Source organism: Ursus americanus, chromosome 5, assembly GCF_024610735.1.
Source record: "Ursus americanus isolate L20-20 chromosome 5, mUrsAme1.1.p, whole genome shotgun sequence".
Classification (NCBI taxonomy): domain Eukaryota; kingdom Metazoa; phylum Chordata; class Mammalia; order Carnivora; family Ursidae; genus Ursus; species Ursus americanus.
This window is the reverse complement of record NC_142131.1, coordinates 36345100-36373080: the sequence shown is the minus strand read 5'-3', so window position 1 is coordinate 36373080 and position 27981 is coordinate 36345100. Positions and strand designations below refer to the sequence as shown.

The window sequence follows — 27981 nt, the reverse complement described above, 5'->3', positions numbered from 1 at the left end:
GGAGCAGGTTTCCTAACACCATGACCTGTTGGGAGTTCAGGTGCTACCGCCTGTCACTTACTCAGGTTCTCTAGTTTTCCCCCTGTGGGCCTTGTGGCCCACCTCTCCCTGCTAATTTCCATCCATCTCCTTTTCACTAGACTCCAAGAAAGAGTCAGCTCTTTAGTAAGGTCTGTCTCAGTTAGGACCCCTCCATCTTTTTTGACATCCTGCTACTGAATCCTTCCTACTTCCCAGGAAGGCAAACACACTCAGACATGACAGCTTTTTGGACTTTAGCACTGGGTTCTCCAAGACTTGCCAGTCTGTTCCGTTATTTAACCAGGACACATACCAGCTGGGTTGAAGAGTGCAGCTGGATGTCTTTCAAGGCTCATCTGAGCTTCAGCTGCAGTGTATTTTTTGTGTTTGTCTACATCGGGGTTGCCAGTTCACGCTGGGAAGCTGAGCAGGAATCCTTTCTCTTCCATTTGCTCTGTAGAACAGCATGTGCAAGGCGGTGTCTAGTCAACACTCTAAGGCAGTTAGGATTGCTCCAGAGACAGGGGAATGAACTATGCAAAAAGAACCATAGGCTCAAGTGGACATGCTGGTTTCTGGAATCTGAATTCAAATATGGCTCTTTTCTGGTGTTGGAAACTAATACAATATCCCAGGACAATGAGAAAAGCATGGTCCACATGGTGTCTTTGTTGAGTCAGTCCTCAGCGGGGGTGGGGTGAGGCTCTGGGCCTCTTGGGGTATGAGAGGAAATACCAAATTTAGCAAGGAGGGAAATTAGCTCTCATGGGTCACCCAGCATGCCCATACTATCCTCTACCAGGAAGGACTTAGGCACTGGCCTACATTTGTCTTATTGTGAGAACAATCAAGTTGTTGACACGGACAGTGTCACCTAATACACCATACTTTCGAAAAGTAAAGATATCAGTTTTTGCCCTCTAGGCTTGTACATTTTTGTGGGTAGTCAGAAAAAACAAAATAAGGTATTGCTTATAAAATATGATGGATGGTGGTAACTGGTATTTATGAGAAAGATGAGGGGGCAATGGGAGTGTCAGGGAAAGGGTTGCATTTGATTGACTTGAGATATCCAGATGTTTGGCAGTACACAAACGTAAAATTTTAAATGTCTGGGCATTTATTTTCAGTTATCTGGGAGAAATTCAGTTTGTGTGCATTGTAATATTCTTGTATAGTGCATTATAATTTTCAAAGCACTTTCATATCTGTTATTTCTACAGACTGTGCCTCTGCCAGTTTAATGTACATAAGCACTTTGCTCTGTTCAGGATTGGATTTGAACTCTCTTATATTTAGGTTTAACAACACATTTAGGTGACTTACTGGGACAGTGCTCTTTTCCATCTTAGGAATGTCTTAACGGTGAACATCAATCATTCTGTCAGGAAGCCAAAGAGCAGGACATCCCCTTGGTGGCCTGGAGGACTCTTGAGAAGCTCTGGAATGTGGAGTCTTAAACACAGCAGCATGTTAGGGTTCTCCTATGCTGCCTGGGATAGATTTCTGTGTCGTGTAAGCCACAGCCCTTGGAAACCATCCTAGTCATGTGTACAGGGTCACTCCACCGTCATTGTCACACCCAAGCCCTAGCACCCCATCTCCAACTCAGCTGTGCATTCTACTGTCACATTGAATTCACTTTGTCTAAATGAAGCTCATCCTCCTTGTTTGCCCCTTCCTGTCTGGCTTCTTCTCTTGAGTCTTCAGTCTTCAAGGATTCTTTAGATCCTCCCTTTTATCCCCCCCGCCCCCTCCGTTTAGTAATCTGCCCATTCTTCTGTCCTTCTTCCAGTCACCTCTGGGCCAGGTCAGGACTTCTAAACTCTGAACAAATGTCTGAATAATTACATTTCTCTCCTCTCCGGTCACTTCAATTTCAGTCCGTTTTTGTGTTCAGCTTCTCATCCTTCCTGAGCATGGACATCATCCTCTTGCCAGACCAATCTGAAAATTCCTTGCAGGTTTCCATTCTCTGTGCTCTTTGCTCATGGCCCCTCCTGCCAGTATCCAGTGAGAAGAACCAGCCCCCTTTCTCTTTGTCCTCTCTAAATCTGACTCCTTTATCAAGTTCTTGCTCAGCTGCAGCCTCCTCAAAAGATAGGCTTGCCAGATAAAATACTGGACACCCGGTTAAATGTGCACTTCAGATAAATATTTTGTTACTTTAAGTATTTATCAAATAGTGCATGGGGTACACTTATGCTAAAGAAATTACTCATTGTTTATGTAAAATTCTAATTTAACTGGACATCCTCTATTTTAATTTGCTAAATCTGGCAACTCTATTCCAAGAAGTCTTCTCTGGCTACTCTGACTGTGTAGTCCCTGGAGCTGTGGAAGGCCTATAGCACTTAAAATCTTTGTACAAGAGGTAGAGTATAAGTAGTACATTAAAAACTAGCACTGTTTGCATTCTTTGATTCAGCGATTACTAAGTAGCTCCTATGTGCCAGGAAATGTGTAAGGCAGTATGGGCGCAGAGGTAAAGATAGCGCCTGTTCTTATTGGTGCCTGGCTGGAGCAGCAGGCCCCACAGCGCACGATTACAGTGCAGCATTGTCATGGCCATGTGCTTGCCATGGGGTGACTTCTTGGAGGAGATAGGTCTTGAAGGATGACTAGGAGGGAAGGAGGAAGGTCTTTCTGGGCAGAGAGAGAGAAATATATGCAGAGGCCCAGGTGAGGGAGAGATTAGGATATGATCAGGAAGTTGGTAGAATTTCCTTGTTGTTCTAAGGGAAGTGTGTCTATAAGATAACACGTGGTGTGTCTGGAGGTCTGATTATTCAACATTTACCAACACACCCCTGAAGATCAAGTCTGGAAGATTGAAAAAAACCAGATCATGAAGGTTTTATATCTCATGCTTAGGAGGCTGAATGTTGTCCTGAAAGCTGTGGAGAATCACTGAACTGTTTAGAGAAAGGACACACTCAAATTTATATTTCAGGAAGGAAGTCAGAGAATAGATTCAAGGGTCAAGACTGGCAGAAGGAGACCAATTTGGTGGCAAGTACAGTAGTTCAGGCTAGAGATGCCAAGTGTGCTGGGATTTGGTGGTGGACATGTTCAAGAGATGTGAAGAGCATAACATCAACAGGACCTGGGGCCAAATTGGACACATTGGTTTATGGAGGGGGAGAAGTGAACATTTCTGGCTTGGGCAACTATGGGGATGACAGAGCTATCCATCAAATTAGTGAGTACGGGAGGTTAAGCAGGTTTGAGGGGGTGAGAATTATGAGGAGATCCGTCTGAACATGTTTTATCTCACACTTGGCATTTATTATATTTGGTTGTATTTTGTTACTCATCTCTTTAAGTGCTCTGTTGTCTCCCCACGTGGACTGTGATCCTTCTGAAGTCTTGGACTACATTAACCAACTTGGGGATGCCCCGTAGCCTTTAACTCATTACTCCTGCCCCCCTTGCCAGTTCACCTCACCACACAGGGCTGTGTGAAGTCCCAAGCTAACACTTCCAGCAGCTGCAAGCAATATGGTCTGCAGAGATGAACATGGCAGGAACTTTCAGCTGGGACACAGTTTCACCCCAAAGATGAGTTTTTCCTCTGAGGGTAGTGAAACACCCGAACTGACCTTGGTCCCTTCTGAGAGGAAGGACCATATCTCAGGGTGGCAGCAGGAGGCTGCAGGTCAGTTGGGTGATGACTGGGCCCTCAGAGATCCTGCTTTCTCTCTTTACAGAACCCCATAAATCCTTCCAAAGGGAGTAATTCCCTCAGGATCAAGAGAGTCCTCTACATTCCTAAAATCAGTGAAGGCAAAAATGTACAGGGATTTCTCAGAAAAGTAAATGTGGTGTGAGCATGATCCCTGGGTGTTACTATGCTGCACAGAAGGCCCCCCCTTTCCCCCCTGGATGGCGTTCTTTGCTCCCAAGTTAACTCATGCACTGGATTTGGTCCAAGTACATTTTGTTTCTTGATTTCCAGCCAGGCTTCTCTCAGTTGTGGTGCATTCTCCTCTTTGCTCCCCTCCCTCCCCAGTCCCCCTCTCTCTTTTTATAATTATTTCAGCTTTTCTGTGTGACTGAACTGATACAGAGGAAAACCCACCAGCTTAGGTAGGGCTTCCACCAGAGTGAGGCCAGAGGGACTCTGTGAATGGCTGGCCCCTCACTCAGCAACGGCCTGCGTGGCAAGGTATGTCTAAGAGCAGCTGAAGCAGAAAGTGTTTGAACTCTGCCCCTGCCAAATGACTTCCAGATGTGTAAACCCCAGCCTCCCTCTGCTCTCTGACTGTAGCCCTGCCAACATACATCTGCAGATTTCTGGTGCACAGGAAACATGAAAGAGTATCTTCTACAACATCTGTTCTCTTTCCCCAGCTCCCCACTCTGTCTTCTCGGACTTTGCCCTGTATTTCATCTCCCCCTAAACAAAGTCATTAAGGAATCACTGCAAAACTCTCCTTGGCCCATAAATGCCAGCTCCCCACTCTCCCCCTAGAGCCTGTTCTTGGCTCTCTGGACAGTTGACCAAAGCACCACACGAATCATTAAGGACACATATTGACTTGATGCAGGAGAAAAGAACCGAGTTTTCTCTGTTGGGCTGGTGCCAGTCCACAAGTTGCATAGGGAGATTTTGGCCACAAGGAGGACTGAGCAGAGCCCTGAAGATGACAACATGGGTCTCCATGAAGAGTTTGCCTGCTGCACACCCTTGGGAGAAGGTGAGATCTTTCAGGAAGAACCTTTTTCTGTGGACGTTCAGTTTCTTGGAACAAACCAAGCAGGCTTCTGGAAACTTGGAAGCATTTATGTGCAGAATGAATTCTTTGCCTCTCCCATGTCCTCTGGGGTATGGCACCAATCAGGCTAAGAGGACAGAAGAGGACCTGTTCTTTTTTTTTTTTTTTTTTTTATTAATAATGATTTTTTATTATATTATGTTAGTCACCATACAGTACATCCCCGGTTTTCGATGTAAGGCTCGATGATTCATTAGTTGTGTATAACACCCAGTGCACCATGCAATATGTGCCCTCCTTACTACCCATCACCGGTCTATCCCATTCCCCCACCCCCCTCCCCTCTGTAGCCCTCAGTTTGTTTCTCATAGTCCATAGTCTCTCATGTTTCATTCCCCCTTCTGATTACCCCCCTTTCTTTATCCCTTTCTTCCCCTACTGATCATTCTAGTTCTTATGTTCCATAGATGAGAGAAATCATATGATAGTTGTCTTTCTCTGCTTGACTTATTTCACTAAGCATTATCTCCTCCAGTGCCGTCCATGTTGTAGCAAATGTTGAGAACTCATTCTTTCTGATTGCTGAGTAATATTCCATTGTATATATGGACCACAACTTCTTAATCCAGTCATCTGTTGCAGGGCATCTCGGCTCCTTCCACGATTTAGCTATTGTGGACATTGCTGCTATGAACATTGGGGTGCATATGGCCCTTCTCTTCACTACGTCTGTATCTTTGGGGTAAACACCCAGTAGTGCAATGGCTGGATCATAGGGTAGCTCAATTTTTAACTTTTTAAGGGACCTCCACACGGTTTTCCAGAGTGGCTGTACCAACTTGCATTCCCACCAACAATGTAGGAGGGATCCCCTTTCTCCACATCCTCTCCAACAATTGTTGTTTCTTGCCTTGTCTATTTTTGCCATTCTAACTGGCGTAAGGTGGTATCTCAGTGTGGTTTTGATTTGAATTTCCTTGATGGCTAATGATTTTGAACATTTTTTCATGTGTCTGTTAGCCATTTGTATGTCTTCATTGGAAAAGTGTCTGTTCATATCTTCTGCCCATTTTTTGATTTGTTTATTTGTTTCTCGTGTATTGAGTTTGAGAAGTTCTTTGTAGATCTTGGATACCAGTCCTTTATCTGTAGTGTCATTTGCAAATATATTCTCCCATTCCGTGGGCTGCCTCTTAGTTTTTCTGACTGTTTCCTTGGATGTGCAGAAACTTTTAATCTTGATGAAGTCCCATAAATTCATTTTATCTTTTGTTTCTCTTGCCTTTGGGGATGTGTCATGAAAAAGGTTGCTTTGGCCGATGTCGTAGAGGTTGCTGCCTATGTTCTCCTCTAGAATTTTGATGGATTCCTGTCTCACATCGAGGTCTTTCATCCATTTGGAGTTTATTTTTGTGTATGGTGTGAGATAGTGGTCAAGTTTCATTCTTTTGCATGTAGCTGTCCAATTTTCCCAGCACCATTTATTGAAGAGACTGTCTTTTTCCCACCGGATGTTTTTTCCTGCTTTATCAAATATTAGTTGCCCAAAGAGCTGAGGGTCCATTTCTGGGCTCTCTATTCTGTTCCATTGGTCTATGTGTCTGTTTTTGTGCCAGTACCATGCTGTCTTTGTGATCACAGCTTTGTAGTACAGCTCGAAATCCGGCATTGTGATGCCCCCAGCTTTGTTTTTCCTTTTCAACAGTTCCTTGGAGATTCGGGGTCTTTTCTGGTTCCATACAAATTTAAGGACTATTTGTTCCAGTTCTTTGAAAAACGTTCTCGGTATTTTGATCGGGATAGCATTGAAAGTGTAGATTGCTCTGGGTAGCATGGACATTTTAACTATGTTAATTCTTCCGATCCATGAGCATGGAATATCTTTCCATCTTTTTATGTCTTCCTCAATGTCTTTTAAGAGTGATTTATAGTTTCTAGAATAAAGGTCCTTTACGTCTCTGGTTAAGTTAATTCCAAGGTAACGTATGGTTTTTGGTGCTATTGTAAATGGGATGGATTCCCTGATTTCTCTTTCTTCGTTCTCGTTATTCGTGTACAGAAATGCAACTGATTTCTGAGCATTGATTTTGTATCCCGCCACGTTACTGAATTGCTCTATAACTTCTAATAGTTTGGGAGTGGCTTCTTTTGGGTTTTCCATATAGAGTATCATGTCGTCTGCGAAGAGAGACATTTTGACTTCTTCTTTGCCGATTTGAATACCTTTGATCCCTTTTTGTTGTCTGATTGCTGTTGCAAGGACTTCTAGTACTATGTTGAATAATAGTGGCGAGAGTGGGCATCCTTGTCGTGTTCCTGATCTTAAGGGAAAGGCTTCCAGCTTTTCCCCATTGAGAATAATATTTGCAGTAGGCTTTTCATAGATGGCTTTTATGAGATTGAGAAATGTACCTTCTATTCCTACACTCTGAAGGGTTTTAATCAGGAAAGGATGCTGTATTTTGTCAAATGCTTTTTTGGCATCGATTGAGAGGATCATATGGTTCTTGAGTCTTTTCTTGTTGATATGATGTATCACGCTGATTGATTTGCGAATATTGAACCACGCTTGCATCCCAGGTATGAATCCCACTTGATCGTGGTGGATAATCCTTTTAATGAACTGTTGGATTCTATTAGCAAGTATCTTGTTGAGGATTTTGGCGTCCATATTCATTAGGGAAATCGGTCTGTAATTCTCCTTTTTGAGGGGGTCTTTGCCTGGTTTGGGGATCAAGGTAATATTGGCCTCATAGAATGAGTTTGGTAGCTTTCCTTCTGTTTCTATTTTTTGAAATAGCTTTAGGAGAATAGGTATTATTTCTTCTTTGAATGTTTGGTAGAATTCCCCAGGAAAACCGTCCGGGCCTGGAGTTTTGTTATTTGGAAGGTTGTTTATCACTGATTCAATTTCTTCATAATTAATTGGCCTGTTTAAGGAATCAATTTCTTCCTTTTTCAATCTTGGTAGTTTATAGGTTTCCAGGAAGGATTCCATCTCTTCCAGATTGCTTAGTTTATTGGCATATAGCTGTTGATAAAAATTTCTAATAATCCTTCCAATTTCAATGGTGTTCGTCGTGACCTCTCCTTTTTCATTCATAATTTTAATAATCTGGGTCCTTTCTCTTTTCTTTTGGATAAGTCTTGCCAGTGGTCTGTCAATTTTATTGATTCTCTCCAAGAACCAGCTTCTAGTCCTGTTGATCTGCTCTACTGTACTTCTGGTTTCTGCTTGATTGATTTCAGCTTTAATTTTGGTCAACTGCTTCCTTGTGCGTGGATTAGGCCTGTCCCTCTGTTGCTGTTCCAGCTTCTTGAGGTGAGAATATAAAAACTGCATTTTAGATTTTTCTATTCTTTTGAGTGAGGCTTGGATGGCTATGTATTTCCCCCTTAGGACTGCCTTTGCAGTATCCCATAGGTTTTGGACTGTTGTATTTTCATTCTCATTGGTCTCCATAAATTGTTTAATTTGATTTTTGATTTCCTGGTTTATCGAGTCATTCCTGAGCAGGATGGTTCTTAGTCTCCAAGTGTTTGAGTTTCTTCCAAATTTTTCCTTGTGGTTGAGTTCCAATTTCAGAGCGTTGTGGTCTGAGAATATGCAGGGGATAATTTCAATCTTTTGGTATCGGCTGAGACCTGTTTTGTGTCCCAGAACATGGTCTATTCTTGAAAATGTTCCATGGGCATTAGAATAGAATGAGTATTCTTTGGTTCTGGGGTGTAGTGTTCTATATATATCTAAGAGGTCCAACTCGTCGAGTATGGCATTCAAAACCTTTGATTCTTTGCTTAGTTTTTGCCAGGGTGTTCTGTCTATTTCTGAGAGTGGAGTGTTGAGGTCCCCTACTATTAATGTATTTTTATCTATATGTCTCTTTATTCTGGTTAAGAGTTGGCTTGTGTATCTTGCTGCTCCCCTGTTGGGGGCATATATATTTATAATTGTCATATCCACTTGCTGAATACTTCCTTTAAGAATAATATAGTGCCCTTCTGCATCTCTAACTATAGTCTGTAGTTTAAAATCCAATTTATCTGATATGAGAATTGCTACCCCAGCTTTCTTTTGAGGTCCATTTGCGTGAAAGATGGTACTCCATCCCCTTACTCTCAGTCTGAATACATCTTTGGGTTTGAAATGAGTCTCTTGTAGACAGCAAATGGATGGGTCATTTCTTTTTATCCAATCTGCAACCCTGTGGCGTTTGAAGCCAGAATTTAAACCATTAATGTTCAGGCTGAGTACTGAGAGATATGCTTTTAATTCTGCCATGTTGTCAGTAAAGTCTTTGTTTGTATTGGCTGTGACTTTCTGTTTTGTATCACTCTTGGGGCCTTTTTACTTTTATAGAACCCCCCGTAATACCTCCTGTAGGGCTGGTTTCATGGTTACGAAATTGGCTAGTGACTGTCGATTCTGAAATGTCTTTATTTCTCCATCAATTCTGAATGACAGCCTTGCTGGATAAAGGATCCTTGGCTGCATGTTTTTCTCTGAAAGAGCTTTAAAAATGCTCCCCCAACCCTTTCTCTCATTCCAGGTCTGTGTAGACAGGTCTGATGTAATTCTGATGCCTTTGCCTTGGTACGTGAGAAATTTCTTTGCCCTGGCCGCTTTCAATACTGTTTCCTTGGATCTCATATTTGCGAAATGCACTATGACGTGACGTGGTGTAGGTCTGTCATGGTTGAGCTTGGGAGGGGTCCTCTCTGCCTCTTGGACACGAATGTTTGTTTCCCTTGCTAGATTAGGGAAGTTTTCAGCTACAATTTGTTCAAATATCTCTTCTAGACCTCTGTTTTTCTCCACCCCCTCGGGGATGCCGATGATTCTAACATTGGATCGTTTCGTTGAGTCAGTAATCTCCCGTAGCCAACATTCGTGGGCGTGGATTTTTTTAAGACCATCTTCTATTTTTATTTTTTCCTCTATGTCTACTCATTATCTTGACCATTGTTACTCTGAATTCCATTTCTGATAATTTGGTTACATCCATATCCGTTACTTCTGTGGCAGAGGCCACTGACTCACTGTCTTTTCTTTGCTGGGGGGGGCTTCTCCTTCTTGTCATTCTGATGAAGAGAGGTTGCGGGGTTTCCAGAGCCCAAAATTATTGACTAGGTCCCAGGCCGTGCCCCTTGTTTTATAGGGATCTTAGAGATGTGGGCTTCTTCTTTAAAGATTTTATTTATTTACTTATCTGAGAGAGGGAGACAGACAGCAAGAACGAAACAGAAGCAGGGGAGTGAGAGAGGAAGAAGCAGGCTCCCAGCGGAGGAGCCCGATGAGGGACTCCTTTCCGGAACGCCGGGATCACGCCCTAAGCCGAAGACAGGCGCTCAATGACGGCGCCACCCAGGTGCCCGGGTTGTGGGCTTCTTGATTTTTCAGCCTGCCTTCTGGGGGAGGGGCCTGCCGCGCCGATACTCAGGCAACCCTGTTTGGTTAGAGTCTCTGTGTCCCCTGCGAGGGAGGATGGGGATGGGCACTCTCTGAGCCGGTATTTCCAGGCTTTTGTTCTCTGGCGGCTTTCCCTGGCGGCCGGCTATGCCTCTTCTGAGGGTCAGAGCAGCAGAGGCTGCATTGTCACAGAACAGAGGGATTGCGGCCCGTTCTCCACTGATGTTCTGGCCACTTTAACTCTGTTACTGTTGGTGCTGCTCAACCCTGCAGCGTCCCGGGATGTGCGCCCCACACCCGGCGTCCCTGCCCTCACTTCCAGGGCCGGCGCGTCTCTGTCCTTTGTGTTTCTAATGCCGCCAGCCACCGGCTGCCCTGCAAGCTCCCGGGTCTCCCGGTCTCAGTCTATGCCCGGTGAGCACACCGGGATTCCGGAGTTCGTGAGAAGCCTGGTGGCGCGCGCACCCGGTTCAGGGTCTCAGTCTGCTGTTTCGCGGGTGCCGACCGCGAGTCCGCCCGCTCCCCCGTGCAGGTGGCCCGCCAGCCGCCAGCCGCCCCGTGCGCGCTCCGGGAGTTCCCGGTCTCAGTCTGGATCCCGTGAGCACACTGGGATTCCGGTGTTCCGGGAGATGCCTGGTGGCGCACGCGTTCACGGCTCACCGGTCTCAGTCCGCTCTCTCGCGGGTGCCCTCTGTGAGTCCGCCCGCTCCCCCGTGCAGGTGGCTGCCGCTTCCCGGAGCCCAAACGTGGCGGCTCCCTCCCCCTTCCTTTTATCTTCCGATATCCGTGCACGGTTTACAGCTCCCCTCTTCGTACCTCAATACTCAGCGCTGGAGATGTTCATTTGTAGAGATCCAGATGCATCATCCTGTGTCTCAGGCTGATTCCGTGGTTATTTAGGCTGGTCTGGTACCTATCCAGCTCGACTCAGGGGACCGGCTGAAAAAGGGGTCCCCTACTCCTCCGCCATCTTAACTCCTCAGAAGAGGACCTGTTCTTAATGTAACTCAAAGGGGGAGAAAAAAGAGAGCCTTTGAGAAATATGGAGCAGGAGACTTTTATGGAGCCACTCATTCTCATTAGGAAAACGATTTGGCTGCTGTGTAAATAAATGCTTGACCTTCATTCTGTCCTTCATCCATATGGACCCAGAACTCTCTCCAGCTCCGTCCCAGGGGACATGGAATGGAGCCAAGTGACAAAATCTGGGAGAGGGAAAGAGGGTGCACTACAAAAGGGAGCAGAGAGTTGAAAGGGTCTTTGGGCTCGGGCCCGAAAGAGGAACAGTTACAGGTGAGAGGTCCTTGGGGCCCCAGGACCTATGTCATTAGGCATGCGGGCCCACTTGGGAACGAGTGAAGATCTCAGAGGTTAAGGAGAACTGCTCCTGATTACCCATCCATGGTGAGCCTACGAGGTGGCTTGATAGGTGAATTTCTGGATCCTGGATGAGACTGTCCTGCCCTGTGATCTGAAGGGCATAGTAGAGAGTGGTTAACGTGGACATCCTGCTTTAATAGTCCAAAGCACTTCAGTCTCTGGCTTTCACATGAAGCCCTAAGATTTGGCTGGAGTTTGCTATAGTAGCCTCCCTATTTGAAACAAATAATCAATCAATACAAAAAAACACATTGATCTTATACCTCAAGTAGAGCTTGTTACAGAAAAACAAGTGGAGGAGATAAAGTTGGTTCTGGAATTCCTCTTCTTCCATCTGTGTTTTTCTGTGCAACTCCCCCAAAGACACTGGAATACCCTTGTAGCTACAGTAGCTCCCTCCTGAAGAGCAGAATCCGTAGATTCTTTTGTGTAAGGATGGGTGGGTAGAGGGTAAACAAACCTTTTTCTTCTGCATAAGAACTTGCCCTTTGGTTAACTGTATAGCTCTGTTACTTTGACAACCTCTTCAGAGTAGAATGCAAACTCTACCATATTGCTGATGATAAAAATGACCCTTAATTGGGGAATTGCATCTAGAGTGGGAGGAACTATACAGAACCTGCTAAGGAGACCATGCTTTGGGCTTTCCTAAGTGTGGTGGCTTGTGTAATGGGTGTCCTGTAGGGGTGATGAAAGCTATGGCTAGGAACTTGTTACAGGGGATATTGGCTCCTTTGGGGAGTGAGGATTTTAAGCCAGGTTAGCTCCCATACTTGGCTACTGTGGATCTCATCCCTCGTACTTGAGCTCTCCCTGGGGAGAAGTCAGTGCTGAATGGCTGTGTGGGCTGAAATGTGGGCTTTCACTGAAGGAAATCACTGCTGCCTTGCTAGTGCCCTGGGATCCTGCTCTACATCCTTCTAGGCACACCGCTTGTGGCCTGTGATCATCTTGTGAGTGAGAGTATCTAGGTCAGGCTAAAAAAATCCTCCGATGGGTGGTTTAGAGAGTACAACTGACTGCCTGTTAAATCGTCTCCCCTCTCCTTTGCAAAGATAAACTAGGAGGTGGAAGACTTACTTAGGGGGCCGGAAACCTGCCCAGTGCACCTCAAACCACACCCAGAGGACACACTCTGTCTTTAGGACTTTCAGCCTCATCTCAAATGGTGCCCAGAAGAAAATGGGTGTTAACCTGATTTGCTTTGCTGTTAGAACTATCAATGTCACAATGATCTCCCACTTGGCCCTTATTATAAAGGCTCTAACTTCAGAATTCAGGGAATTAGCTTGAGGGTTTCCATCTTCTAAGTTTATCCCATTTATAAACTTGGTTATTAGAGAAATAACTAATGAGTCTACTGTGAGATGGATTTGGACCAGAATTTCATTTATCACCTGTTCTCCATACTTTATTTTCTAACCAAAGAATAGTAATAAGTAACATTTATGATTTCTTGGTAGCAGTATAAGATCAAAACATATCTGTGTTTCTCTTTTTCTCATACAGTTACTTTGAGAAGTGGCCACAGGTCACTTTGGGGAAGGATGGAGGGAATGTTTACTGTATATACTTGTAATAGACTTGTGGGTCTGTTTTTCAAGGAAGACTGCCTCCCCTTCAGTCAGTGGGCTCTGGATCTATGAACTGATTTAACTGGAACCCAGGTGGAGGGTCATGATTTTTCTATTATGGCCTCTGATTTCAACTTTCTGCCCTCCAGCTCCTACCTTTTCCTCTCCTCTCCTCTCCTCTCCTCTCCTCTCCTCTCCTCTCCTCTCCTCTCCTCTCCTCTCCCCTCCTCTCCCCTCCCCTCCCCTCCCCTCCCCTCCCCTCCCCTCCCCTCCCCTCCCCTCCCCTCCCCTCCCCTCCCCTCCCCTCCCCTCTCCTCTCCTCTCCTCTCCTCTCTCTTTTCTATAAAAGTTAAGAAACATTCTACTGCTGTCCCATCTGTCAGCCTCAAAATACCAAGATCTATATCACATACCATCACAGGCTTGAAGCAGAGCATAGCCAGGTTGCACCTGTGTCAAGCTGATCACTACCTGGGGCTTCTAATGCAGCATTAGCTAGCGTAGGAGGTGGGAGTTGAGAAGATTTGAAATAGAACACAGATGTGTTGGATCCACCTAGGCGAGGAGGTCAGAGTCTTCATTCTCTCCAGGTGATTTCTACCTCCTGGTATTATGTAAGTCCCTCCCTTGAGTAACTTGCTTCTAACCACCGAAATATGCCAGTGTTGAAGGGCTTTCACTGCTGTGATTGGGTCACAAGAAATTTCTGACTTCTGTCTTGCTAGAAAATTCGCTTTTGCTGGCTTTGATGAAGCAAGTTGCCATGTCAGAGAGGTCCTTATGGAAAGGACCTGGGGGTAGTCTTCACACAGCCAGCAAGTAGCTGAAGCCATTATTCCAACAGCCCTGAGGAAGTGAATTCTGCCTATAACCATGCAAGTGAGCTTCGAAGCCGGTCCTCCTGTAATTAAACCTTCAGAGGATACCTTTACCCTCTCTGACACTTGGATTGCAGCCTTATGAGAGACTTTGAAGCAGGGGTCCGGCGAAATGAGGCCTAGTTTCCTGACCTACAGAAACTGTAAGATAAAAAAAAAAGAAAAGTATATTGTTTTAGGGCATTTTGTTACCTGGATGACCAACAGTCCTGGTTTGCCTGGGGCTGTTCTAGTTTTAGCTCTGGTAGATCCTTTGTTCTTTATAGAGGTTAAACTGACATCTAACATTATATTAGTTTCAGATGTACAGCATGATGATTTGATATCTGTATGGGTTGCAAAATGATCACCATAATAAATTTAGTTAATGTCCATCACCCTACACAGTTAAACATTTTTTTTCTTGTGATAAGAACTTTTATAACGCACTCTTAGCAACTTTCAAATATGTAGTACAGTAATACTAGCATTTTAAATAGGCATTACAGTCGCCATGCTGTGAATTACATCCCTGTGACTTCTTTATTTTATAACTGGAAGTTTGTATGTTTTGACTCCCTTAACCCATTCCTCCCACCCCCACACCCCTGTCTCTGGCAACCACCAATCTGTTCTCTGTATCTTTGAGCTTATTTTTTGTTGTTATTTGTTCATTTGTTTTTTGTTTTAGGTTACAAAACAGTATTTGTCTCTCTCTGACTTATTTCACTTAACATAATACCCTCAAGGTCTATCCATGTTGTTGCAAATGGCAAGATTTCATTCTTTTTTATGGCTGAGTAACCTTCCTTTGTATATATAACCACATTTTCTTTCTTTATCCATGTTTTGGCGATTGTAAATAATGCTGCATTGCACATGAGGGGAGTGGTGCAGATATCTTTTTGAGTTTGTGTTTTTGTTTCCTTTGGACACATACCTAGAAGTGGAATTGCTAGATCATATGGTAGTTCTATTTTTAGATCTGAAGATCCGAATAGACATTTTTCCAAAAAAGACATAGAAATGGCCAACAGACACGTGAAAAGATGCTCAACATTACTGATCATCAGGGGAATGCAAACCAAAACCACAATGACATATCACCTCACACCATGGCCATCCTCAAAAAGACAAAGAGTGAAATCTTGTCATTTGCAACCATGTAGATGGAGCTGTGGAGTATTATGCTAGTGAAGTAAGTCAGTCAGAGAAAGACAAATACCATATGATTTCACTCATAAGTGGAATTTAAGAAACAAAACAAACAATCATGGGGGAAAAAGAGGGAGGTAAACTGAGGAACAGAGTGTTAACTACAGAGAACTAACTGATGGTTACCAGAAAGGAGGTGGGGGGGAATGGGTGAAATAGGTGATGGGGGTTAAGGAGGGCATTTGTGATGAGCACCAGGTGTTGTATGTAAGGATTGAATACTACATCATACACCTGAAACACTGTGTGTTAATAACTGGAATTTAAATAAAAACTGAAAAAAAATTAATCTTGGCTCCTTAAAAACATACACACAGTTTGCAGCGAGAACATATGTTTAGGCCAGCTTTGCCCTACAGGCAGCTGATTTGGGGTTATGGGAATATAGAGAAAGGGCAAAGAAATCAGATTTACTGAGTTCCTATAGGCCATTGTTTTTCACCTCATCCTGGAATAAATGCATTCTCAACATAATTTTCCTGATAAAGAAACTGAAACTCAGGGAGGTTAAGTAACTAACCTAAGGCTGAATAAGAAAATTGTGGGATTGGGGCGCCTGGGTGGCATAGCGGTTAAGCGTCTGCCTTCGGCTCAGGGCGTGATCCCGGAGTTCTGGGATCGAGCCCCACGTCAGGCTCTTCCTCTATGAGCCTGCTTCTTCCTCTCCCACTCCCCCTGCTTGTGTTCCCTCTCTTGCTGGCTGTCTCTCTCTCTGTCGAATAAATAAATAAAATCTTTAAAAAAAAAAAAAAAAGAAAAAAAAAAAAAAAGAAAAAAAAAAAAAAAAAGAAAATTGTGGGAGATTCATGTCCGAAGTCTTCAGATGCCTGAATCTTGATTCTTTCCTCCCTACCAAGCCAAAGTCACTGCTCTCCATGGTGTGAGTGAGCGTTGCAGTTTTCCTCAGAGAAAGCTTCCGAGCTGAAATTCAAGTGTGATTCAAGTGACTCCTTTATCCTCTCAACTTTCTTACCCAGTGGCATAAACAGAGCAGACACGTTGATGTTTGCACTTGTTAGGGAGCATCCTTCTGTGGCTCCCTAGGGAGTCCTCCCTCTGTCATTCTTCGTGTGTGTGCGTGCGCACGTGTGCAGTGGCTTCCTTTGAACTGGAAGTGTACCCTACAAAAAGTTTTCACTTTTGTTCCCCCCCCCGCCACCCCCCCCCCCCAGTTTGAATCCCCCTGTTACAAAACATTACGGGGGTGAAGGAAACTCAAATGAGGGTAACATCAGATTAGGAGCCCAGTATAGAAGAACTGTTCTGCCTTATGTCCTATACCTGGCAGTGCCTGTGATCTTGTTTATTATGCCCTCTGTTTACAATCCTTGCATTCCCCAGTTGGCTCCCCGAGGACAGTGTGTGAGGTGGTGTGAATGATTTGTGAAGTGGTGTGAATGGGGCTGTTATATACAGAAATGAGGCCACGAGGGTTTAGACCCATGGGCAGTCACACCAGCTGCTGGTCCTCTTCTGTTTTATAACCTGAAAAGGGTTTATTATTACTTTTTAAATCATTTATTCTAGTTATTCTTTTATAAATCGGCTTTTAAACATTTTTAAAATTTATTTGAGGGAGAGACAAGAGAGGGGTCATGAGCTGGGGGAAGGAGCAGAGGGAGAGGGAGAAACAGACTCCCCTCTGAGCAGGGAGCCCAACACAGGGCTTGATCCCAGGACCCTGAGATCATGATCTGAACCAAAGGCAGACATTTAACTAACTGAGCCATCCAGGCGCCCCTATAAACCTGCTTTTAATCACCTCAGTCAGCAATTTTCCCTATTCTTTTCTCTCATGTGGGGCTTTACCTTTTTTATTTTTAATTAAGGTTTTAGAACTTGGATCTCTCATACCCATTTTGTACATTTAATGATGTTTCGATTATCAAAAGAGAACTGTCTGAATTCTTTAGAGTCCAAATAAATCTATAAAATGCAAAATTACATAGTTAAGTGTTTTGATGCTCTTTGAATTCATTGAGTATTAATGTAAGAGGATGGGGGAGTTAGTAATTTGGCAGCTAAGGAAACTTAGCCCTGATTTGGAATAAGTAACAGGGCTGCATACTCTTTTCCTACAGTTCTGGGCATACAGAGTGGTGTGACTTATAACTTGTACATTTCTATCCATTTTCGGAAAAAAAAAAGCAAACATTAGTGGATTAAAATAATAGAAATCATCTATGAGATCTGTAAATTATTGTCAGCTAAACCAGGGAAAAATCAAGCTATGAACAGTTTTTTATTTTTAACTTTCTAGTTTTCAATATCATTTTATAAAGTTAATTAGATCATTGAGTCATTTAGGAATTGCTTTTGACTCCTACTAATAGAGACTCAAAATAACAATGGCTTAAACAGAATAAGACCCTTTTTGTCCCTTTTATGTAAAACAGAAGCAAGCAGTCCAGGACTAGTACAGAGCCTCCATCATCATTAGGAACCCAGGCTGCTTCTGTCTTTTTTATTCCTCCATCCTTATTGTGTGCCTTCTATATTCAAGGTCACTTCACTGTCAGGAGATGGCTGTTGGAGCTCCATCCATCACTTCTGCCTTGCAGACACGAGGAGGGAGGAAAGGAGGTAGGTAAAGGCACCTGTAATCAGCTTCTTTTCAGGGTCTTTCCCTGAAACATTCCCCAATAACTTCTCCTTAAATCTCACGGCCTGCCTGTCTGTAAGGGAGATTTGTAAGTGTCGTTTTTCACTGGGCACATTGCAATGTCTACCTGTATAGGTGTCTGTTACTAAGGAAGAAGGGAGAACGGCTCTTGGCTGGGCAAGCAGTAGGCTCTGATGCAGTCTGATGCAGTTGGTGTGGTTCTGCTTCCCTCTCTGGCAGGCTTACCACTTGGTGTGATGGTGGAAGTTCAGAGAGAACTCACTTGTTCAGCTCACATGGAGATGGTAAAGTGAGAAGGGGTCTCACCCTAGGTCTGTCTGGCTTCAAAGAGTCTGAAGTTGGAACTTGGTTATTACATTGTTATAGACCAGGTTGGCAAAGAAGGGGCAAAAATGAGGAGATAGAAAAGAGGTGATGGAATTTTTTTTATAGGTTAGGTCGGCACACTGTCATGAAAATAGGAGCCCTTTGTATCTTGCTTCTTTCACACAAAGTAATGTTTCTGGGGTTCATCCATGTTGTTTTATGTATTGTAGTTTGTTCCTTTTTTATGACCAAGTAGTGTTCCAATATATACATGTACCACAATTGATCTGTCTTCCAGTTGATCATCACTTGGGTGGTTCCAGATTTTGACTATTATTAATAGCAAATTATTGAACCCAAGGAAGAAATTGTGGGAACACTACTTTATGGCTGGTCAGTTATATCTGTAGGTGACAATGTGGGACTTGTGATTGGCATCTGAAGTGGGAGGCTGGGGGAGGGGTTGTCTTGTGAGTCTGAGCTCTTAACCTGTGGGATCTGATGCTATCTCCAAGTAGATGGTGTTGGAGTTGAATTAAATTGTAGGATACCTAGCTAGTGTTGCCAAGAATTGCTTGGTATGGAGAAAACCCACATATCTCATGTCAGAAGTTTTGTGAGTATAGTAATCATGTGAGAGTAAAGGAGACACAAAGGAGGACAAGTTAGATTTGCTAAAACAGTGACCTTTTTTCTCATTTTTTCAAAAGTGTTTTGGCTTTTTCAGGTCTTTTGCTTTTTCATATGACTTTTAGAATCACCTTGTCAATTTTTTCAAAAAAGGTCTTCTGGGATTTTCACTGGGATTGCCATGAAATTGTATCTGAATTTGGAGAGAATTGGCATCTTAACAATACTGAGTCTTCAGTTTTCTGAACATGTTTTAGCTCTCCATTTACTTAGGTCTTCTTATAAATCCACTTCAAAATTTCTCAATTTATAATTAAAATCAATTTATAATTCATTTTTTTGTGTATGGAAATTATAGTTTTTAGAAAATATTAGTATTTTGAGACCTTGCTAAATAAATTCACTTATTAGTTCTAGTAGCCTGTTTTTGTGTGTGTGAGTTCTGTAAGATTTTCCTGTGTAGAGAATCATGTTTTTTGGATATACTGGCAGTTTACTTTCTTCCACTCCAATATGGATGCCTTTTATTTCTTTTGTTTTATTGTTCTTTCTTTATTGCACTGGCTAGGACCTATAGTAAATGTTGAGTAGGGATGATAAGAGTTAACCTTCTTGCTTTGTTCCTAGCCCAAGTCAAAAAACATTCATTCTTTCAACATTAAGTGTACTGTTAGCTGTAGGTTTCCTATAGATATCCTTTGTGGATATGCGGAAGTTCCTTCCAATTCTTAGTTTGCTGAGAGTTTTTATCATGAATGGGTATAAAATTTTGTCAGTTCTATTTCTGCATCTATTGGAATGATGCTATGGTTTTTCTTATTTAGTTTGCTGACAGTGAACTACACTGATTGACTTTCAAATGTTGAACCAACTTTTCCTTCCTGGGATTAATCCCACGTGGTGATGATATATTACTGTATTATATATTGCTAGTGCAATTTGTTCATGTTTTGTTAAGGGTTTTTGCATCTCTGTTCATGAAAGATATTGATCTACAGTTTTCTTACAATATCTGTTTTTGGTTCTCATATTAGTTAGTGTGGTTTCACCCGTACCCGGATACACATTATTAACTCTACTTATTTCTGAAGTGTTCTCAAACTTCATGTATTATATTTTTTATCTTATGTATTGTGTTTTATTTCCTATCCCCTTTAATCTTCAAATGTGTCACTAAGTTGACCTCTGTGTGTATAAGTCTTCTTCTCTAATATGACTATCAAACAAAACCACAAACAAACATGGTGAAGATATGAACTATCATCTAGCCTTTCAGTCCTCCTTAATTTTCCTAAAAAAGTCAACAACAAATGGAAAGAATGGTATAGTGGAAAGAGGGGTGTTTGTGTAAGAGTTTTGGATTTCAGTCCTTGTTTTGCATCTACCTTCCTATATGCCACCGTTAATTGGATAAATTCTGTGTTCTAGAAACTGTATTTAAATATACTTTATACATTTTGTCTCATAGTCGTTCTTACATCATCTATATAATGTGTTCGTATTTTTTCATTAAAAGGTAAGGAAATCAAAGTTTAGATAAATGAATTAGCTTGTCCAAGATAATACTCTCAGCAGGGATTTGAAGCAAGTTTTCTCCATGTATTATGTTGAACTGCATTCTAAGGCATAGGCGATAGCTTCACCTGACCCCACTGGCTTTTGACCACACTATTCTCTTGATATGGCAAGTCTGGGGAGGCCTGGTCTAATTTTGCCTTGCTTATTATCAAACAAAATATCTCTTTGCTCGCACTCAGTGCCATGGAAAAAGGTCTTGGTATGGGCAGAGTTGTCAAGTGGATGGCAAAATCCTTTCCATTTTGGACCTCACTTGTCTTGTAGACCCAGAAGGTGAAGCTCCCTTCCATTGATAGGGAAGTATCTATGGGCTGGTAGAGCTTATGGCTAAGAATCTATGAAGTACTTAGTAGAGGACCCCCACCCCCAACCCCATACATAGTTTAGGTCACACAAGGGATGAAGAACCAGGGGTGGCCAGTGGCGGAGTGGGAAGAATGAAGTAGCTACGAGGTATGCAGAAGGTCAGTGGGTACAAAAGGGAGTAGTGAAGGGATGTGTGTGAGAGACAGAGCTTTGAGTATGTTTCCTTTTCTCAGTTCTCTCTTATTCAGAATATGTAAGGGGAAGGCCTAGGAGCCTGCTTGTCAGGATTTAGAGAACACTGTCTCAGGGGGCATCTTCGGGATTTGGAAAAGCTGAGGAGGATGGAACTGCTGAGGAGGATGGAACTGCTCAAGGAGTCTCCCGCTCATTTCTCTACTACTCAGTTCCTATACTTTTTTCCTGAGATGCCAACTTGATAATGTCTCTAGGGTATGTTGTCTCGGACTCAGGAAAGCCTAGAGATAATTCAGCTTCCCCTTCCTGGCTCATTCCATCATGGCCTCCAATTGCATTTCCATAGCCTCTTATACTCTGCTAGCCTGGAGGCAAACAGAGCACTGACTCCCTCCAGCTCTCCCTGCCCTGGCAGCGCCCATCCTGCATTCCCTCCTTATTACCCACTGCTCTGGAGCTGCTGAGGCTCCAGTGTCCCCTGTACGGCCTCTCATCCTCATGTCATCTGTGCCAGTTCTCATCATAGAACATCCTTATGGCTATGATTTCACTTGCTGAAAATTACTGGTACTCAAGATCCTAGAGTGGTCAGGCCTAGGCACCTTCTTTATTTCAGTGCTGGGGAGGAGGACTATTTTCTGATCATAGGAACATCTGAAAATAAAGAAAAGCATAAAGGGAAATAAAAGTCACCCATAGCATGCCACCCAAAGATCACTACTGCCAACATTTTGTTGTATTGCCTTGTTTCTTAGTTTTAAAAATGCATTCTTCAGTCAAGGTTCCTATCCTGTTTTGTCACTTCATATTTTATCAAGAGCTTTTTATCCTGTCTTTAAATATCATTTGAAGATAAATTATTAATGGCCACAGAGTGTTCTGTTGTATGGATGCAAAATAATTTAGTCAGTCAACCGTTGTTGGACATGGCATTGCATTTAGGGAAGCCTCCTAGAATTGGGGTTTTGGGGAAAATTGGAATGTTTTAAAGGGTTGTCGTGTATACTGCCAAATTCTTTCACAGAGAGCTTGTCCCAGTGTGTGCTCAGAGCCAGTGTACCTGGGATTGCACATCCAACCACGTCAACAAAGTGTTTCAGTTTTTATATTTGCCAATAACATAGGTAACAGGGAGCAATTCCTCGAATCAGTCAATTTGTTAATCAGTGAGTGTTGGAGTTTTGGCTCTGCCACTTGTTGTTTATGTTACCTTTCACATCAAGTCTCTTTTCCTGTGATGATAAAATGGAAAATTTAATAGTACTTCCCCCAATAGAACGGATATAGTCATAAAAGCTTCTTTGTTTTTTGTTTTTGTTTTTTGTTTTTAAAGACTTTATTTATTTATTTGGCAGAGAGAGACAGCGAGAGAGGGAACACAAGCAAGGGGAATGGGAGAGGGAGAAGCAGGGCCGGGAAGGGAGCCCGATGTGGGGCTCGATCCCAGGACCTTGGGATCATGACCTGAGCCGAAGGCAGATCCTTAAGGGCTGAGCCACCTAGGTGCCCCAACAGCTTCTTTGCTTTCATTTCAAAGCACTTAAAAGACAAAAAAGATTTATTTATTTTATTTTATTTTTTTAAAATTTTATTTATTTACTTGAGATAAGGAGAGAGAGAAAGTGCACAAGCAGGGGGAAGGGGTCAGAGGGAGAGGGAGAAGCAGACTCCCTGATGAGCAGGGAGCCTGACACGAGGCTTGATGCCAGGACCCTGGGATCATGACCCAAGGCAAAGGCAGATACTTAACCAACTGAGCCACATAGGCGCCCCTTTATTTAAAGAGAGAGAGTGCGAGTGAGCATGGGGGGAGGGGCAGAGAGAGAGAGAGGGAGAGAGAGAATGTCAAGCAGATTCTGTGCTGAGTGGGGAGCTCAACATGGGGCTCAATTTCATCACCCTGAGATCATGATCTGAGCCAGATGCTCAACCTACTGAGCCACCCAGGTGTTCCTCAAGGTACTTTTGATGATTAAATAAAATAAGGAATGTAAAAATATTTTGTAAACCATAAAGTACCTTCCATGCATATTGAGCCCTGCTGCATGGCCAATAATATTTTAGGCCCTTGAGGGTGGCGTGATATAAGGAATTAGTGGAACATAATTTTTGCAAATGAAGAACTTCAAGAATTGGTGCTGTTTTACATGTGGCATCATCACAGCAACCACATGTCCAGGATTTCCTGCAACTGTCATCCTTTTCCCTGCAAATTCCATGTGTCAGACACTGTGTCTCAATTTTTGGTTCACAAATACATTAATCAGACACAATGCCTGTTTTATAAGAACATTCATAAACTTGATTGAGGTTAATTGTCTTAGGAATTATTTCTGTAATCATGTTAATTTTTTTTAGTTTTGAAAGATGTGAAAGGCTAGTTGTCTGAACATAGCACTTTTGTCACTTTTGGTGAGCCTGACATATAGGGGTGTGTGTGTGTGTGTGTGTGTGTGTGTGTGTGTGTGTGTGTGTATGTGTGTATGTGGGTGAATATCTGTTTACAAATATATTTTTAATTGGTAAAAATGCTCTCTTTCAGGAGTTGTATTAACATGATCAGTTTCATTTCTCCCTCCTTTGATATAAAGTTGATTTTGAATCAACTAAACACAAAGGAGTGCCTTGTCTCAGATGTTTTCTTTCTTTCCTTTTTAAAAAACTTTCCAGAAATTTGATCCAGCCAAGCAAAAATCTTCAATCTTAGCCAAAAGTTTGTTCTCAATTATAAATTGATACTATCCTATAGTCTTGTCCCAAAGAAATAGTTTTTGCTAAAGATAGAGGTTCTGTAAAATAAAGCATTTTCATAAAGAAAATATAAAAATATTGTTTCTGCAATGTTACTGAGTGAGGTAGCAAGTTTAGCCCACGGGTGTCCACACAAGCAGGGCTCCTGAAGGAGGAACAAATGTTATTTTCAGTGATTACTCTGTCACTTGCAATCCTGTGCTTTGTCTGATGCAGAACAACAGGGTTAATGGATTTTGATAGGAAATGTGTGCCCTGGGTCTTACCACACATAAGGTTTTAAATGAGTGCGTCATTAAAAACACAGTACTTATGTGTCAAATTATTCTTGGTCTTTTCTGACATAAGCAATAAGCAGAAAACTCCTAAATGGTGATTCCAAGGGCCTGCTGCTATCACTGTACCTGACGTGAACATAACACCAAACTTAAGAATTTCCAGCTTCAGAGGCCTACACCTGGATTCTGAGGCCCCCCTGGAAGGGCCTTCTGGAAATTGGATGGGGAAGCTGAAAGGAATGGGGCTCTTCTCCATCCCTGGCCATCCTTCTCTCTTCTTTTATCCCACTCCTCTTCTACCACTGAGAGGCCCTGTGCATCCTTCCCTCGGGAACCTGAGGCTCCAAGAATGGGTGTTGAAGGCCAGATGCTCCCCTACCTTACCATGCAAACCTTTACCCTCTCCGTTTCTGCCCCACGGCCAAGTGGGATTGGTGGGATGCAGATTATCTGGAAAAATTTTCAACAGATAATTTCCTGATTAGATAACTTAAGGAGTTACCAACAAACAAATAATGCCCTGGTGAGGCCTAATCATTCCTCCTCATATGGAAGTGAGGAAAATAGAGAAAAGCTTGTGCTGAATCAAGATTTGTTGTTCTTTGACGACTCAGTCATTGGCAGGTTCTGACATTCTCCTACCTGGCTACACCTTTGAGTGAACATGATATCAAGGAAAGAAATGAGAGCCAAGTGCCTGTTCCTGCCCCACAGAGGCACTTTGTTGCAGAGAGTCTCAGCTGAGGTGTGAAAGGAAGATAACATTACCTCAGAATATCTAGAGTTTCTGCTGCAGTTCCCTACTGACTGCCTTACTGAAAAGAGTATCCTGAGAGAGCCATGATTTTGGTAGAAAAGTGGTGTATCCCTTAGATTGGGTGGAGGTAGAAAAAAGTTAGGAACAACTTTGCTGGTGAAGTTTATAATGCCATGGGCCAGTGATCTTGTGCTGATTTGCATGGCCAGACTAGCTTGCGCTGTGTATGAGTCAGGTTTGACTGGAAAAGCAGAAATGGTAGGAGATAGATATTACCAGAAGGAATTGGTTTAAATGATTGTGCAAACTGAAATCCCTGGGCAGACAGTCTGGGGCGGGCGGGGGGGAGATGGAGAGCAGGCTAGGATCCCCCAGGCACAGTTGGAAGCTGTTACAGGTAGGCAGGGAGGAAAGCTCCTGTGCGGGCACAGCAATGGTAAATCAGATGCACCTTGGAAGATGGCTCAGGGAGTGCCCGAGTCTTCCTCACAGGGCTGCCACTGATTAAACCAGGCCTACCAAGATAATCCGAAAGTCAGTGAATTAAGGATTTTAATTCAGCCTGCAAATCCCTTCATAGCAGCGCCTAGATGAGTGTTTGATTGAATAACTAGGAGGTGTGTATATGCTACAAAATGGCTGCCCCCCCCCCCCGTCCTCATAATTTAGCGTACCCAGTTTGGCATACCAAAAAAACATCACTCACTCATTTCCTCCCTCCCATTGTCCCTCCGTCCCACCTTCCCTTCCTTCCCAAAGAGATTCAGAACTTTTTTTTTTTTTTTTTTAAAGATTTTATTTATTTGACAGAGATAGAGACAGCCAGCGAGAGAGGGAACACAAGCAGGGGGAGTGGGAGAGGAAGAAGCAGGCTCATAGCAGAGGAGCCTGATGTGGGGCTTGATCCCAGATCGCCGGGATCACGCCCTGAGCCGAAGGCAGACGCTTAACCGCTGTGCCACCCAGGCGCCCCAGAACTTTTTTTTTTTAATAATTTTATATTATGTTAGTCACCATACAGTACATCCCTAGTTTTTGATGTAAAGTTCCATGATTCAGAACTTTTGATTTGAGACTTAGAATTCAAGCATTTCCAAAGTGTGGATTGGATTTCTTGGAATGCTTTTTCTTGGAAAACTTCATGCTGTAAGCTAGAACTGTGTTGGCATGTCCTCCATGTCCAAGTGCTCCTTTGGCCTTTTCCCTTCATTTCAAGATGACTGTTCATCCTCACACTCAAGACACTGGCCACTCTATGTGCTACCCCATCTCCAAATCACTGCAAGCTGGGCTGTCAAGTCCAGGAGCATGGTAGGCAAAGATTTATGTAACTGGAGACACAACCACCAAACACTCAGAAGAATGACTTTAATATGGAAATCTCTCCCCTCGCCAAATCTGTGCGCATGGAGCAGCCACAACAAACAGGGCTATAAACAATGGTAATTGTGCTGACTGCCCAGCACACACAGATGCAGCAGCTTTCCAGATTCATTTTAACAAAGGGATGAATCAGACTTGTTGGCCAACAATCCCACATTGTCTTCCCACTGTCCCCTCAAATGGGGCAACATTCTCTGAGCTCTGAGAAGCACTGACTACTTGGGTGTGAAGCTCTTTGGGATGGTCAGTAGATAAATGCCAACTCTCCCGTGATCCAGACTTGCTTGACACTTGATCTGAACATTATACAAAGAGGGCAGCGTTAAATTTGGTCCAAATAATTATCATCTTGGGAAGGTTCTTTAATCAATAAAGCAAGTCCAGAGGTCTGATCTGGGAGATGTGTAGAAGGTCTGACAGATACTCAGCCCAGTGCCTCAAACTGGGAGACCATTTGCCTCTTTTTTCCTCCTCAGTGTTTAGCTGATGTAATGACACGTTCGTGTAATTACAGTCTGTTTTTTACCCTGAGATAATAGGGGAAGCCTGGGCAACTTGAGTGTAGGAGTGGAAAATGTGCAGATCATTTACTGTAACGACTACACAACCTTGGCAATGAACAGTGGGGTCAGAATCCTATGACAGAGTTGTTTGTCTTAGGCCTTAGCATCTAAGAGCAACATGGTGTCCAGGTTCCTACCTTGGTGAGGGAATCTTTAATAGGGAAAACAGGTCTCTTTCCTCATGGTCCTGGGAAGAGGTACCCAGAATGTTCCCTGTTCTTTGCTCTTTCCCTCCTGTGATCTTAGAGAAAGATGGGGAACTTTATTTATATCTAGCCAGATAGTGAATATCTTAGGCTTTGTGGGCCATGAGATAGCTGTTGCTGCTACTCAACTGTGCCATTGTAACTAAATCTCAGCCACAAGCAGCATGTGAATGAACAAGTGGGCCATGTTCCAATACAACTTTATTTATCAATACTGAAACATTTTAATTTCATGTTATTTTTACTTTTGATAAAATGCTCTTTTGATTTTAAAAACCATTCTTAGCTTGTAGGCCATGTTAAAACAGGTAGTAGGCTGGATTTGGCCCATGGGCTGTGGGTGTTAAACATTGTCTTAGAGTATTTTTGGATGCCACTTAGAATTTGAAAGGGCAGGTATGTGAGGGTTCCTTCCAGATCTAAGGGCCTGACATTTGGTCAGAAGCCCTAGACCTGGTCTTAGTTTTCTCATGTGCTCTCTGAGGCCATCCTTATTTCCCTACCACCGCGATATACAATGATGTAGAATGGTTGAAAAGTCTGCAAAGAACCATATGTTCAAGTTCAAACATCTTTTTTTTTTTTTTTTAATTTTGGCTTCCATTTTTTCTCACGTTCATTGTGGTTTTAAAACATTTTGTTCCTTCTTACCCACCTGTACTGAGAGTTTTGTTGGTGTTGAGGATTGTAGTAGTTTGAGTGAGATAAGCTTGTGATAGATTTTGAAGTGTGAAAAGTCACTGAATGTCAGCATGCTGATGGGGCCATCTGAGGTTTTGCTGGTGCTACTTCAGCCAGCCTGGGCGCCCAGCAGAGCCCACTTAAAAGCTTTGTCTTGTCCATTTCTCTGCTCATGTCTCTGCATAGAAGAAAACCTTTCTCTAATGTCTTTTCATTTCCACTGTGATATATTGCTTTTGTGAAGCTTTAAATGAAAGAAATACTTTTGAACATCTATGTGTCAGACGTAATTCTGTACTTGAAAATGTGATAAGGTCTTTGGATAACATTCCTTGTGAGAATTTAACCACAACTTGTAATTTTTGTTTTCCTTAGGTCTTAGCCACCTTTAACATGCTTTTAATTTTACTACTTCTGCTCAGAGGATTTCAAGGCCCCATGACCTCAAATAAAAGAGAAATATAGAGGCATAAGAAAACGTGAGAGTGGGTCACAAAGGGCCCCCTCTCGCCTTTGTCTGCATTGATTCTGTCCTTACAAAAGAGCTGG

At 43.0% G+C, this 27981-nt stretch overlaps 1 long non-coding RNA gene across 1 annotated transcript in view; it reads left to right on the top strand.

Annotated features, from left to right (window-relative positions):
• Nucleotides 1-17675: 17675 nt before the first annotated feature.
• Nucleotides 17676-27981, top strand: part of LOC148110076 (uncharacterized) — a 295087-nt gene continuing 284781 nt past the window's right edge. Inside the window, exon 1 of the long non-coding RNA XR_015724324.1 lies at nucleotides 17676-17758. This is a non-coding gene — a long non-coding RNA (uncharacterized LOC148110076). The remainder of the gene's footprint in view (nucleotides 17759-27981) is intronic.